Genomic DNA, 13,742 nt, shown 5'->3' on the forward strand with positions numbered 1-13,742 from the left:
GCTATGCAATTACTATATCAATCACAGTTGAGAACAGCCTAGAAAGTACTTTTTGAGTATTTTTGGTCATTTCCTTCACCACTTACCCCACTCAAATATTGCCTGATTACACTCAGTAAAGGAGAGAGAGGTTTAGTGCCGGGCTCATGCAGTCTTTTACATATAAAAAGTCCTTTCTATATAAAAGATCATAAGCCTTCATTGATCTATGCCCTTCTGGGTATCAGTGATTGTTTTTATGTCAAAATAATATTCTACAGTATAGACATGCTTTTGTGTCTGAAAGCTTTCTATTACTATAACAAGAAGGTGGGGTAATTAATTTATAAAGAGCAAAGACTTATTTTGTTAAACTTTCAGTTTATGATTTATATGTGCCCATTTATCCTGATGGACACACAATAGAACAAAACTACTTACTTCATGGCTGGGAAGCAACCAGGAAGAGGAATAGATCAGTGTCCCTCAACCAAATTCATGACACTCTGCCAGCGACGTAAGGTCCTCCAACTAGGCTGCCAACTCTTAAAGTTTCCACAGCCTTCCAATAGTGCAAAAGCAGTAACAAGCCTTTACCACATGAACAAATGTCACTTAAGACATAAATTTTGGCAATGCCACAGGATCTGATGACCATTAGAAGTATTTCCATCCATTGAAATAGGGTAATAGGGTCACATACAAGCCATTGGGTGGACAGCTTCTCTAAATGTGTTGTATTGGTTTGGCTTAGAAGCAGATTCTCATCTTCTTTCAAAATGGTTACATCAGTGTAGTTCTGATTGCTAACCAGTCCACATAATGTCATCCCTTCGTATTGCTAGTTTGTGAGTGTCAGCCATCCCAGTTCTACAAACAGATGTTCTTTAGGCAGTCTTAAAAACTGGCGAGATGGCGGATTATAAACTGTCTGCCATCAGACGTAAAGAGGTTAAAATAAAAACAAAGTATAGTTTACTCATATAAAGAAATTATAATCCAGAGGGCATTTGTCTAGCAAGGACAAATCCCTATATTCATCTCCAGTTCTACATAAACCAGGAGTGGTGGGTACACATTTATAATCCCAGCACTCAGGAGCTGAAAGCACAAAGACCAGAAGTTCAAGGCTACGGTCTACTGTGAGTTTGAGGGCTCACAGTATATGAGAGCCTACCAGTGAGAGAAAAAGGGAAAAAGGGAGGGAAGGAAGCAGGGAGGGAAGGACACAGGGACAGAATGAAAGAAACGGGGGTAGGGGGATGAGGGAAGAGAGGGGAAAGGAAGGAAGGAGGAAGGAAGGAAAGAAGGAAAGAAGGAAGGAAGGAAGGAAGGAAGGAAGGACAAAGTGAGAATATCTCTACCAAGTAACAGCTCACCAGCTATACTCAACTTCAGTAGGCTGCTCCCACCAAGTGATATCAGCTCTGTTGTGGTCACAGAATGTTATCCCATGGGTGGATTCCACAAAAGCTAGAGAGAGAAGGGCTGGGCTTACGAAACAGCAAGCAATGGCTGGAAAAAGCAAGTATGGAGAAGGGCAGAGCAAACCAGGCATGAGACAGAATCAAATGTGTGGCTCAGGAACTGGAGACTAAGACAGAGTTTTGCCAGAGTAAGCAACCCCATCGCTTACAAATGCCAGAGGTCAGCTTCACGGAATTGTAGGAAGTTTGCTGTGGGTCCTGGACCAATGAGTTGGTACTGTAAGAAAGGCAAATTTGGTGCGAATGTGACTTCTGCTATTCCTCAGAACTTCAGTCATAACAAAGCCAATATTTTTCTTTCTAGCCAGCAATAGTGGCTCTATCATATCTTCTACCTGTTACCCATCCACCCACCATCTTTCTCATTTCAGTGACTGCTTCTTGTAGGTTGATGTCATTATACAGGTGAAGGCAGACAAGATAAAATGAGTCCTGCTGTTAGATGAGAAGGAAAAATGGGCGGGAACAGTGTTTTAGAGGAGAAGGAGCCTGAGCGAGCAGAAGGAGCGGGGAGAGCATGGCACAGATGTTAACATTCTTCTCTGCGCACAAATACAGGTTGTTATGAATATTTTTAAGAATGGGAGGGTACAGGATTTTGTTTTGTCTAGATGGGCAAATTATATCTTATCAGTTGGATCAGAGGTTATTGTGTGGTGCGTTCTTTCATGTGCGACTTAACTGAGTTCAAGAGAGGGTGTGGTGAGACGAACCAAGCCCGCCACAAATTGGGATACATATGCCTGGCTTGGTAACAACCCACCAAGGGAACTGTGAGTGAAAGCAGTGTGGCCAGGCGCCACATTGGAATGACTCTCAGACCACCCGGGTTAGAGAGTACCTTGGGGGCAATGTGGGACGCTGAGATAAGGATACCCCGCAGTGCCATTCGGCCCTACCGGTGCCGGTGCTAAAGCATGTCAAAAGGGAACCAAGTGCCATGTGTGCCAGGGATAGCAAGGGATAAAACATTTAGCTGGTTTTTTTCTTTTAATATTTACAGCAACAGCATCTCCCCCATTTTCTCTTTTCTCTCTCTTCTCACTACTCAAATATTTATACCCCTAGTGTATTAGTTACTTGTCTGGTTGCTATGACAACATTCCTGACAAAAGCAACCCAAGGAAGGAAAGCTTCGCTCTGGCTCCAGTCTCACTGGATCTGGTCCCATGTGGCAGAGACAGTATGGGAGCAGGAGTGGGAAGTGGCTGGTCACATCGCATCTGCAGTCCGAAAGCAGAGAGCAATGAGTGCCTGTACTCAGACAGCTCTCTCCTTTGGATGCAGTCCTAGACTGTGACCCAAGAATTAGTGCTGCCCACATCCAGGGTTAGTTAACCCTCTAGATAATCCCTCACAGAGCTAATGCTTCGCTCAGAGGCATGTTTCCTAAGTGATTCTAAATCTTACCAAGTTGAAATGGTATTCATCATGGTCAGTTCTAATGAAAACATAGATAGGACTTTTCTCACACTCTGTCACACAGTGATTGCTGTCTTAAACCTCCTCAGGAACACAAGCAAAGGGTCATCTGCTATAAGTCATCAACACCAGGGCTTCAGCTAACCCACTCTGTCTATTACTACAGTTCCTTGCCTCCACCCCAAATAGTAGTAGGAAATATAACTCCAAGTGAACTAACCTACAGGACTAATTTAAAACAAGAGGGAGGAAGTAATGAGACAACATAAAAAGTGAAGAATGCCTTTTTCTGGACAGACCAGCAAGCACAAAATATGTGTGCAAAAAAATAAAAAAAGAGTAAAATCCCCACTGTGGCCCATCCACAAAGGTGACTGCTAAATGCTAGAAACTGAAGGTAAGAAGATGGCAGAAATGTAATGGAAAAGATCTTGGACTAATGACTGAATGGCACACTCTAACAAGGCGAGTCAGGTAAGGAAGTCAATCCTAAACACTAAAGTTATCAAAGCCAACCAGTCAATGAATAACTTGGAGAAGAAATTTAAAAACACAGAGGAAACAAAATCAGAAAGGGAATTGATACTCAGAAATATAGGCCAAAAGAATTCCCCGAAATGAAAGACTCAAATTAAAAACACAGTGGAGAGGTAGGTCATCATATAAGAACCAGCAAAAGGATGAATTTTATGAGTAGAGGATAAGGTCAAGACAATAATACATTCAGATACAAATAACGAAAAGTATTAATGAATATAACCAAAACATCCAAGAATTTGGAATACACTCAAGAACCAAACGTAGGAACCCATGAGTAGAAGGAGCTAAGACAAAGTGTAAAGGCTTACAGGTTTTGCTCAATAAGATTATATCAGGAAGTTTTTCAAACTTAGAGAAAAAATGGGCATCAAAACCAAAGAGGCATTAAGGACCCCAGATGGAAATGACCAGAGAACTTTTCCACATACAGTCTATCACTGTTAACATGCAGAAACCAGAAAGGAAAGAAACCATATGCAAAGTTGTAATGGAAAAATTACCAACCACATACAAAGTTAAGAACAGCAGAATAGCACCAGTCTCTTGTCAGCAACCCTAAAAGCCAGGAATTCCAGCAAAAGCCAAAACCACAGAATGATATTTTTAAGCCCCCAAAGAAAATAACTGTCAGGCAAGGTTGCGATGTTCATCAAAGTTATTTCTTAAAATGTCTGGGAAATAAAATCTAAAGATAAAATAAAGTGACATTTCATGACAATTCAGCTAGCACTCCAGAAAATAATTAAATGGACATTATACACACACAGAGAGGGAAATGGCAGCCTTACAGTCTTACCCGTGAAAGCCCAGGAAAGAGGATAGCTCATGAAAGGAGTAGATGTACAAAGCACAGGCTTATTCTGGTGCTGTGCAGAAACTCATCCCAGGACATGTGGCTCATTCCTGGACTCCCGTGTGCCTCATTCTCAGTGTATGTCCACTTCAAGAGCACTTACCCCAATCACCTTAGATGAAGATGTCTTTAAATAGTACAACTGTTTCAACTTTTTCCCCTTTCAAAAATCTTAGAAATTATACATCTTCCAATTTCACAAATTTTATATATATAAATATAATTTTATACATATATATTTAAACCGAGATCTGTTAGATTTATCAATTGATTCTAAGAGAAGAAGGAATCTAGTAATATCAAATGTTCTAATCAATCTTTGAACAAAACACAGCTACTGTTTATGTCCTAAAAGCATTTTCTTGAGAATAACTCCAGTTTTTTTAATCCGAAAGCTCTGGAAATGTTTTAGCAACTGTGTCTAAATTAGTAGTTTGGAGTTTGGATGATTAAAAGCAAAATGAATCTCAAATAATTATTGTTGGAGATAAATATATGCCCATATTTACATGCACATATGTGCAAAGCAAATATGAAAATTACTGTTGAGAAAGAGAATATTGAACTATCTATAACTTCTCTTTCATAAAGAGAGTAAGTTTTACAAGTTCAAAAGCATAGTAAAGTCTTGGGAAGTACTACAGCCTTAAATCAATGAAGTGAGTTTTACAATATTCTAGGAAAATTGACACAAAAGGATCAATATAAACATATTTATGTGGTTAAAGTCGCTGGTCTCCACAAGGGAAAATGACAGACATCCTTGTGAGTCAATGGTAAAGTCATATTAAAAAAGGGAAAGTAGTCTTTTGAAGTCTCCAAAGAAATATGTAGTTTCAGAAGACGTGCAATAATCATATATTTCCATGAACTCAATTACGCATTAGCCCACATTCATAATTAGTGAACTTATTTTTCATTTTTAAAGTAAAAGGAGAACTCCTTACTTAATGAAAATTATCCACAAACAAATGACACAAAGCAAATAACAAGAGAAGAGAGCTATTGTGAACCACAGTAAGGGGAGGTGGGGTCGTTTACACCAATACAGGCTACAACCTAAAGCAATTATGCTTATATAATTCATTCTAGATAATACACTTTTAGACGTATTAAATGACAACATAATTTAAAACGGAGGCCGAGAGAGCAAATGTGGGAGGAAATAGCAATGTTTCCTTCACAGTGTTTAGGAGGGAGGAAAATATTTTTAAAATCTGAAATATGTAGTTTAAAAATAACTCCCTTCAGACATGTAAGTCTTCACATTTTACCTCCCACATGCATTTTCTTGCTAACATTGGCTTTGCTCCATACGAGGCAGGAAGAAAAATCAAACTGGAGAGCAGTAGGAATCGGGAGATTTGCAGGGATTTGTTCCTTCCTGCCTAATACTTGGCCACTCAATCCTTCAAATTCCAGCAGGCGCAGCCTCCCTCTCTGAGCTCTTGTTTGCACTGAGGTGAGCTACAGAAACACTAGCTTCCGGGGGGCCTTCTGGTAACTAATGCGCAGGCTCGGGACCAAAGGGAATGCTAATCTAAAGTTTCCCAGGAAGCTTCCCACAAGTCCTTAGTTTCATAGAAGTGGAGCAAACTGACTTAGGTTGTGCTGTATTTAGCTCTGTGCCCAGAGCTATCTACGTCCAGGCTTTAGAGACACCAGCAATCACTTAGCGTTTCTTCTATCTCAAGCATGGGTCATCGCTTATTTTGTAAAGTTAAACATTTTTTAATTTTTTTGATCATTTCATAGATGTATGCAATCTATTATGACTAGATTCACCTGCCATTCCTTCCGCTCCTTTCATCCTCTTTGCAACTAGCCCCCTCCTACTGTTTCTTTGTTTACTTAGGGTTGCTTCTGTGAGTGTAGGGGTTATTTATTGGATCCCGGGCAGCTTAGAAGCAGTTATATCACTGAAGAAAATTATTCCCCTTCGCCCAGAAACAGTGAGGAATGGAGACTCCTGAGCGTCCCCCCACTTCCGCCTGTGCCCCAAATCCATGACGGGACACCGATGGGCCCAGTCTTCTGCGGGTTTTGGGCTAGGATTCACCAACAGCCCTGTCTGTGTTCAAGTTCACAGTGACCATCTGATGTCCAGAACAGTGTTTCCTAGCATCCCTCCCATTTCTCCAGATCAAACAGGTGTCCTTCTAGCCTCTCTCCCTGAGGTAGGCATGGTCAGTTTTTAAAAAATCTTTTTGGGGTTTTACCAAGTTTTTTTCTTCAAACATTAGCCTTAAAACTAGGACTACAGCTCTCCCTATAATTATGTGTTAAATTTTAACATACTAAAAACATTTGCTTAAGAAAGAAACAACATAAAATTTTGTTATTTCTAATTTAAATACTTAAACTATGTTCAAGAAATATGTCTTGTATAGATAAATGTGTGTGGTGCATGAGGAGAAAGAGAGAGAGAGAGAGAGAGAGAGAGAGAGAGAGAGAGGTGCGCAGAGGCAAAGGCAGAAACAGAGACAGAGATAGAGACAGAGACAGAAAGAGAGAACACTGATTTTTAAGTTTCAGCTCTCCCTTTGAAGTCAAAAGAAATTAAAGTTGAAGTTCTAAGTATTATTTAAATTAATATTTTTATGGCTTAACTTATTCTGAAGACTGCCAATGTGTGAATAAAGGAGACTATAATATTATCTAAAACAAATTAATCAGTAAAGAGTAGAGAAATTTGTGGAAGTTTTGGCTGTTTTTTTTTTTTCTCCATTTTCTTCCACTTCATTTCACTTTCTTTGATCGTTTAAAGAAAGGAATACGTTTTCATGAATATGGTTCTCCAACATATTGACATAAACACAATCTAAATAGTTTTTACACGGTCAAGTCGTGAGCTATGAAGAGTATGTCTCTGTGTGTCGTATGAGTGTCTTAAGGACCTTGTCCACTATTTTGCCAATATTTTCCATTATTTATTTCTGTCTGACTTATATCTGGGTGAAAAATGTGAAATATACATGTCATGTTTGCATGTGACTATTTCTTATCACAACAAAAAATGAAACCCCATGAGCACACATATATTTATACGACACATGTGGCATTTCAGAAAGAAAATAAGACAGTGTTAAAGTCATCCTTCTAATATGCCAAAGCCTTCTTCTTCATAAAGAAGCCGAAAAAAAAAACCCAAAAACAAAAAACAAAAACCAGGAGGAAAAGCATACATTTTTTTTTTTTGGTTCTTTTTTTTCAGAGCTGGAGACGGAACCCAGGGCCTTGTGCTTCCTAGGTAAGCGCTCTACCACTGAGCTAAATCCCCAGCCCCTACATTTTTTTTTCAGTTACAAAAATGTCATGAATCTCTACAGAGCCTTGGCTTCTCCTGTAATAAGCTATGCTAAGTGCTTCCTACCCCAGAACAACCTGAGAGAGAGATTGCATTCTACATAATTATGCAAATAGATTTTTAAAAGAAAAAAGTAAGGAGCAGAAATGACAATATGCTAATATGGCAGCAGTGTTGAACGGATGAGGATTATTAAAAATGAAGTGTTTGTTCATGCCGGGAGCCTTTTTACTTACTTTTTTTTTCATGGCATACACATACCTCCAAAGGAAATACGCACGAAAGAAAAGCTCTAACGTGTAATTACCATAATCATACTTTTTCATCTTAAAATCCTTTCTATACCCCTAGAATAAATATTATATGTACTAGGGTGTACCGTAATTAAAGCAAATGTTCAAAGAAGTGATGCTTTGATTGCCATTTGCTACGTATTCTACCTAATGAGCCAGAGCGACACAGTGTACATGTGTGCACTGTGTACTTATTAGTATTGTTATTAATTAGCACAATAGCTTTGACTTGCCTTAATTAAAAATCTTCATAAAACGATTCTATCCCACGGTATAGAATTTGCCACAGAAATATGTAACTAAAATTAATATTGAGGCAGTGAATAATTTAGACTATTCGCCAAAGAAATGGTTTAAAAACAGGCTTTCAAATGTAGATAAGGCTCACAAAAGAACATCAGAGATCAGAAATCGCTGAAAGCTCTTGGCCCAGCCATGTTAGCATACTGTTTAATTATGGATCAAGCTCAGTCTTTAGTGCCTTGACCACTGTGAATTGTTCCTTTCAGCTTCTTCTGTGAGAGCATGCTGAGCTGGGCGAGTCTTAGATAAGATCACATTTTGATGAGATTCACTGGCCTATACTGTCTGGAGAACATCAAGGAAGGAAAGATGGAGGGAAGGGAAAAGTGTTTGGAACCCTTTGGATCCAAGTACAAATTTTTATTATTCTAAAAACTGTAACTAACTCGGAGTGAAAGATTCAAAAGCCCGCGTGGGGCTCAGTCTGAGAAGACTGATCAAAATGGAAAGATAAAGTTGTCCTTTAGCTCAGGCATCCCTCGTTTGAAGAACCTCTGTATCTGGCATTTAGAGTTACCTGACACTGCTGTGCAAAGGAGAGCTGAAAACGCAAATGGAATTGGTGTGAAAACCAGGAAAATGGCAGCCAAAGGAAGAATGCTGATTTCAAATTAGAATTCCTGATTTTTACTAAAAAAAAAAAAAAAAAAAAAAAAAAAGGTCAATGTGGAATTTGTTTTAGAGGCTAGAGGCTAATCATGTGTAGATGTTGGATTTGAAAATGGTCATATAAAGATGTGTTAGCTTTCTTTCCCCCAAGCAATTTACTATGTATGGAGCAGTCCATCCTGGGGGTTTTCTTTCACATCAAAGAATTTGGAGGGAGTAAAAAAAAAATCTTAGCTGTAAAGATCAGAACTTGTCTGTAGTTCTTTCCCTCATTGTGTCTATCCTCTCTCTAACCAGGTGTCTTGTTCTTCTCATTTTGTTGAACCTACGATTACCAACATCTGCAAGAAAACCTGTGTCTAGTCAGTCACCCGTCCCATTCTTCATCCTCCTACTGCTGTTTAGCTCCCTATTCTTTTGCCCATTGGCTACACCTGGCCTGTCAGCACTGAAGCTAGCACGATCCTTCACTTCTTACGTTACTCCTCTCCTCTCCGCCCTCCGTCCTTCCACTGCTTCTTATTCAGTGTGTACAATTTAACATTTCCTAAACATATTCTATGACAAAAGTTATGCATGCACAGCAGGATATTCTGATGAACTGCAGTTGACCTGTGAACCCAATCTCCACGGTTTTCATCCTTCTGTCACTCTATTGTCATCTTTGGTTCTGAAGGCTCCCGAAGCCACACTCATTCTAGTTCTATAGTATTATCAGTGACTTCCAAACACTGGAAAATGCACAAATAACACAGGGTACGGAGGTACATGTCTTTAATTCCGGCACTGGGGAGGCAGAGGTGGGTGTATCTATACGGAGTGAGTTTGAGGCCAGCCAAGTCTACATAGTAAATTTCAGGCCAACCAGGGCTACAAAAACCAAAACACAATACGGAAAGTTTCACTAACATGACAGTCTAAGCACAAGCTGAACATGGATAGCAATAGATAGACACCAATAACTTCAGAAAACTAAGGAATGATGAGACCAGAAGAAAAAGTCTGCCCCAGGAAAAAGTTCCCAACTGATTACTCTATACTAAATGATCAGCCCTGGAAACATATAATACAAGTAATTCAACACGGAGAGGGAAAGTTTTATATATATATATATATATATATATATATATATATATATATATATATATATAACTAAAATAAGTTAGTAAAATAATAGCAGTAAACTTTCCCCTATGGCCTGTCTATAGCCATAATTTCTTGGCCATGATGAATGCATGAGAATCTCATCTTGTGAAATGGTACTTAAGTTGTAAAGTGGTTGGTTATTTCCACGACATTCATGCCACTCTTGCACCAATTGGAATGTCCTGTTAGGCTGGTCATTATTACAGATTGCAAAGTTCACAGATGGATAAGAATTAGGACTACGTTTTTGTTTGGTAGCACTCATATCACACCTTCCAGAACTATGCAAGCTAACCAGGAGAGAGGAATCTTCCAGGTCAGTAGCAGCTTGATTTTTTCCCATGTTCTGATTCAAGTATGTAGTAGTATGTTCAGCAGTAGGGTCTCACTGTCAAACTTGGAAGGGTAACCAAGATTATTTAGTGATAGCCAGTAATGGTTGGCATCGATGGAACCTCACTGCCTAACACCTCAAAGTGGTTAACCCATTTCTAGCAGTGAGCTTTTGGTTGGTTTCTTACTCTATGGTGTCCAGTGTTCTTTTTCACCTGGTTTGAAGGTAAATCTATCTAAACTTTTTAAATGTATGTATAAGGATATATTTTAGAATTTTTTTACAGTAGTAGGTTTCCTTATAACTTTTTCAGGAGGCCCTCTGTTGTGGTTTGCCCTGAAGTTATCTGTATTTTGATGCTAATTCCACTGCCCCAAGGACAGCAGCCTAGTTACCTACTCAGGAATCAAGTGACTTCACCAGAACCTTCTCCCCATTGAATTTGTAAAGTACAGGTGAGGGGCAGGTACAGGATAGAAGGAGGCCTGTCATTGGAGGAGAAGGAAGGATGGGCGGGAGAGAAGTTTGAAGGAAGAGGAGGAGACTAGAAGAGAGAGAGAGACAAGAGAGAGAGAGAGAGGGTGAGAAGCCATGGCAGGTGATGTTAAGATTCTGCTCTGTGTATTTACTGTTATTAATGTTCCTAAGGGATGGATGGTACTGGACTTTGTATGTTTAAGTGGGCAATTATATCTTATCAATTGGATCTAAAATTATTGTGTTGTGTGTTCTTTTATGTGAGGGTTTGAGTGTAGGAAAGTGTGTGGTGGCAGGAGACACTGGGCCGCTGCGGAGTTGGGATGTGTTTCTGCCAAGATATCTAGCAGATACCTTGGGGCACCACGGTGCGAACCTAGTGGGGTAAAAGACCACAATACTTTTTTTTTATTTTTATATTTTACAACAACAGTCCTCAATATTCATTTTAACACAATGGAACCATTTTGCCTCTTACACATTTTGCCTAAGATGAGTCATGTACATGTAGTCCACAATGCTGAGTTTTTCCCTGTGAGATTCTCTCATGGGGTGTGTCAGTCGTTCATTCTTTTAATTGAAAAAGAGTACATAATTTATCACATCTTTCTAATATTTCTACTTGGGCCATTTCCATTGGTGGCTTGAACAAATGAAAATATGATAAACCGTTTTAGTCATTTTTGATGTGCAATTCCCTAGACATAATTCAAGAGTATAAGCTCTTGAAGCAAAGGTATGTGTTCAGCTTTGAAGAAGCTGTAAACACTCCTCTTCAAGTGCTTGTAACATTTTATACTCGCAAGAGCGACATACGATAGCTCTGTGCCTGGGTTGCTATTCTCAGCTGTGTATCAGTTATTAAACATCATTTATCTATAGTAACATTCATCCAATGAGCTTCACAAATGCAAATATGCAAGCAACAGTAGCACAGAACAAGTGACAAGATGCACTGTTTCCTTTATTTAATGCCAAGTCCTTGATCCCCTTTGTACTAATTTTCATGAATTCCAAACCCTGGCAACTAATTATAAACCCTCGTCCCTCTCTATGTATATTTCTTGAGAAGGTCATATAGTTGGAATTATATTCTAGATAATTTTTAAACATATCTGAACCCCCTTTGTATAACAAAATGGAGTTTCAATCCATCCCTGTCTTTATATCAATTTTTATCACTATTGTTGAGCAGTTTTCCATGTCAGAGGTAGCAATTCACCTGTTGAGGGACACATGTGCTGTCTTTAGTTTTCCCTAATTGTGAATAAAATCGCTCTAAACGTATGCATTTGGGACTTTATGAGAACATTCGTTTGAATTTCCCTTGGAGAAATGCCTAGGACTTGATTATAGGTTGTAGTAAGCATATGCTTCTCTGTATGGTAAACAGCCAAACTGTTTTCCAAAGCGAATGTGCCGTTTTATGCTTCTCCCCCCCCAAAAAATAATTGAGGGTTCCAGTAGCTCTGAAATCACACCATCACCCCACACAATCTGGGAAATCCCCAATTTTACTTATTTTATCAAATATGATAATTATCTGATTACAGTTTCAATATTATTTTCCAAGGACAGATATTGAATGTCTCTTCATGTTTTCTTGTCACCCTCTTGTCTTGTTGGTGGAAATAGCTAATCAATTCCCCTGCTTAGATTCGGGTTCTGTTGTTGTTTTGTTTCAATTCTAGATACACACCTTTCATCAGGTATAATGCATGCATATTATAAGTCAGTATAAGGCTTATCTTTTTAGAACTTTGGCAATATTGCTTGTATGTCAAAAGTTTTAGCTCTGTTGAAGTCAAATTCAACAGTTTCTGTAATCAGGATTGTGATTTGGTTTGATTTGATATGTTTCTGTCGCATCTAGGAAATCTTTAACCAACAGGTATTAAAATTTGTGATTTTTAAAACATTTAGCTTCTAAGACATTTTTATGGTTTTGATCATTTTATTTCTTTTCATTGATTTGTATGTGTGTGTCTGTGTGGTGTATGCACATGTGTGTGTGTGTGTGGAATGCAGTGCAACTGTGTATGCACATCTGCAAAACAGGACACATCTGTGTCTTTATCCATCATTCCCCATCTTATTTTTTAGTTAAAAAATGTTTACATTCATTTATCTGGTGGAGGATGTGTATGGATGTCAGAGGATAACTTGCAGAAGTCAGTTCTCTCCTTTCATTATGTAGGCCCTGGGACTGGCTGTACACATCTTTACCTTCTCCGTCAGCTCGCCAGACCTAAACCTTACTTTTTCAGACATGATCTCTCACTGAACATGAGGTTCACCCTTTAGTTAGCCTGGGTGGTCAGTGGGCCCTCAACACGAGGGTTGCAAGCACCATGCTAGACACAATCCTGCAACATCCAGGTGCAACTCATACCAATGCTCAAACTTTGTTTTCACTGAATAATGTTCTCAAACTGTAAGAATTTCTTAATTAGAGAAGCTCAGGAGAAAAAGAAATGTTTGCTTCTTATTTATCATTATTCCTGACTGTTCCTGACAAATCTCTAAGGATTTCTACCCTGCCATTTTTAAAGCACAACTCTAAGCTTGGCACGCAGCTAAATGAAGGGTTCATTCCTCCCAACCAATGTCAACTTAGAGTTTCCAGATTATAGAAAAGATGTAGAGAACCCAAAGCACGAGCTATACGATATACACCTCTGTGTATCTTATCTGAGTAGCTGTTATTTTTACAAGTCTATATAAATCTATCTCAGAGCAAAGATTATCATATGTTTGGCTGCTGAGGTGGCTTAGCCAATAAAAGTTCTTGTCTACTTCTACAACTTTGACACTTCACAAATCATTAAATAAATCAGCATATCCCTAAATATTGGCTTTTATTACTGAGTATCTATTATGTGGTTGTAATGTTTTTTGATAGCTTTTGGAAATCTGTTATCTTGTCAATTTGAAACATTTAAAAGTATGTGCAAGGTGTACTAGCTGCTTTTGTGTGTCAACACATCAGCTA

Source organism: Rattus norvegicus, chromosome 18 (assembly GCF_036323735.1).
Source record: "Rattus norvegicus strain BN/NHsdMcwi chromosome 18, GRCr8, whole genome shotgun sequence".
Lineage (NCBI taxonomy): Eukaryota > Metazoa > Chordata > Mammalia > Rodentia > Muridae > Rattus > Rattus norvegicus.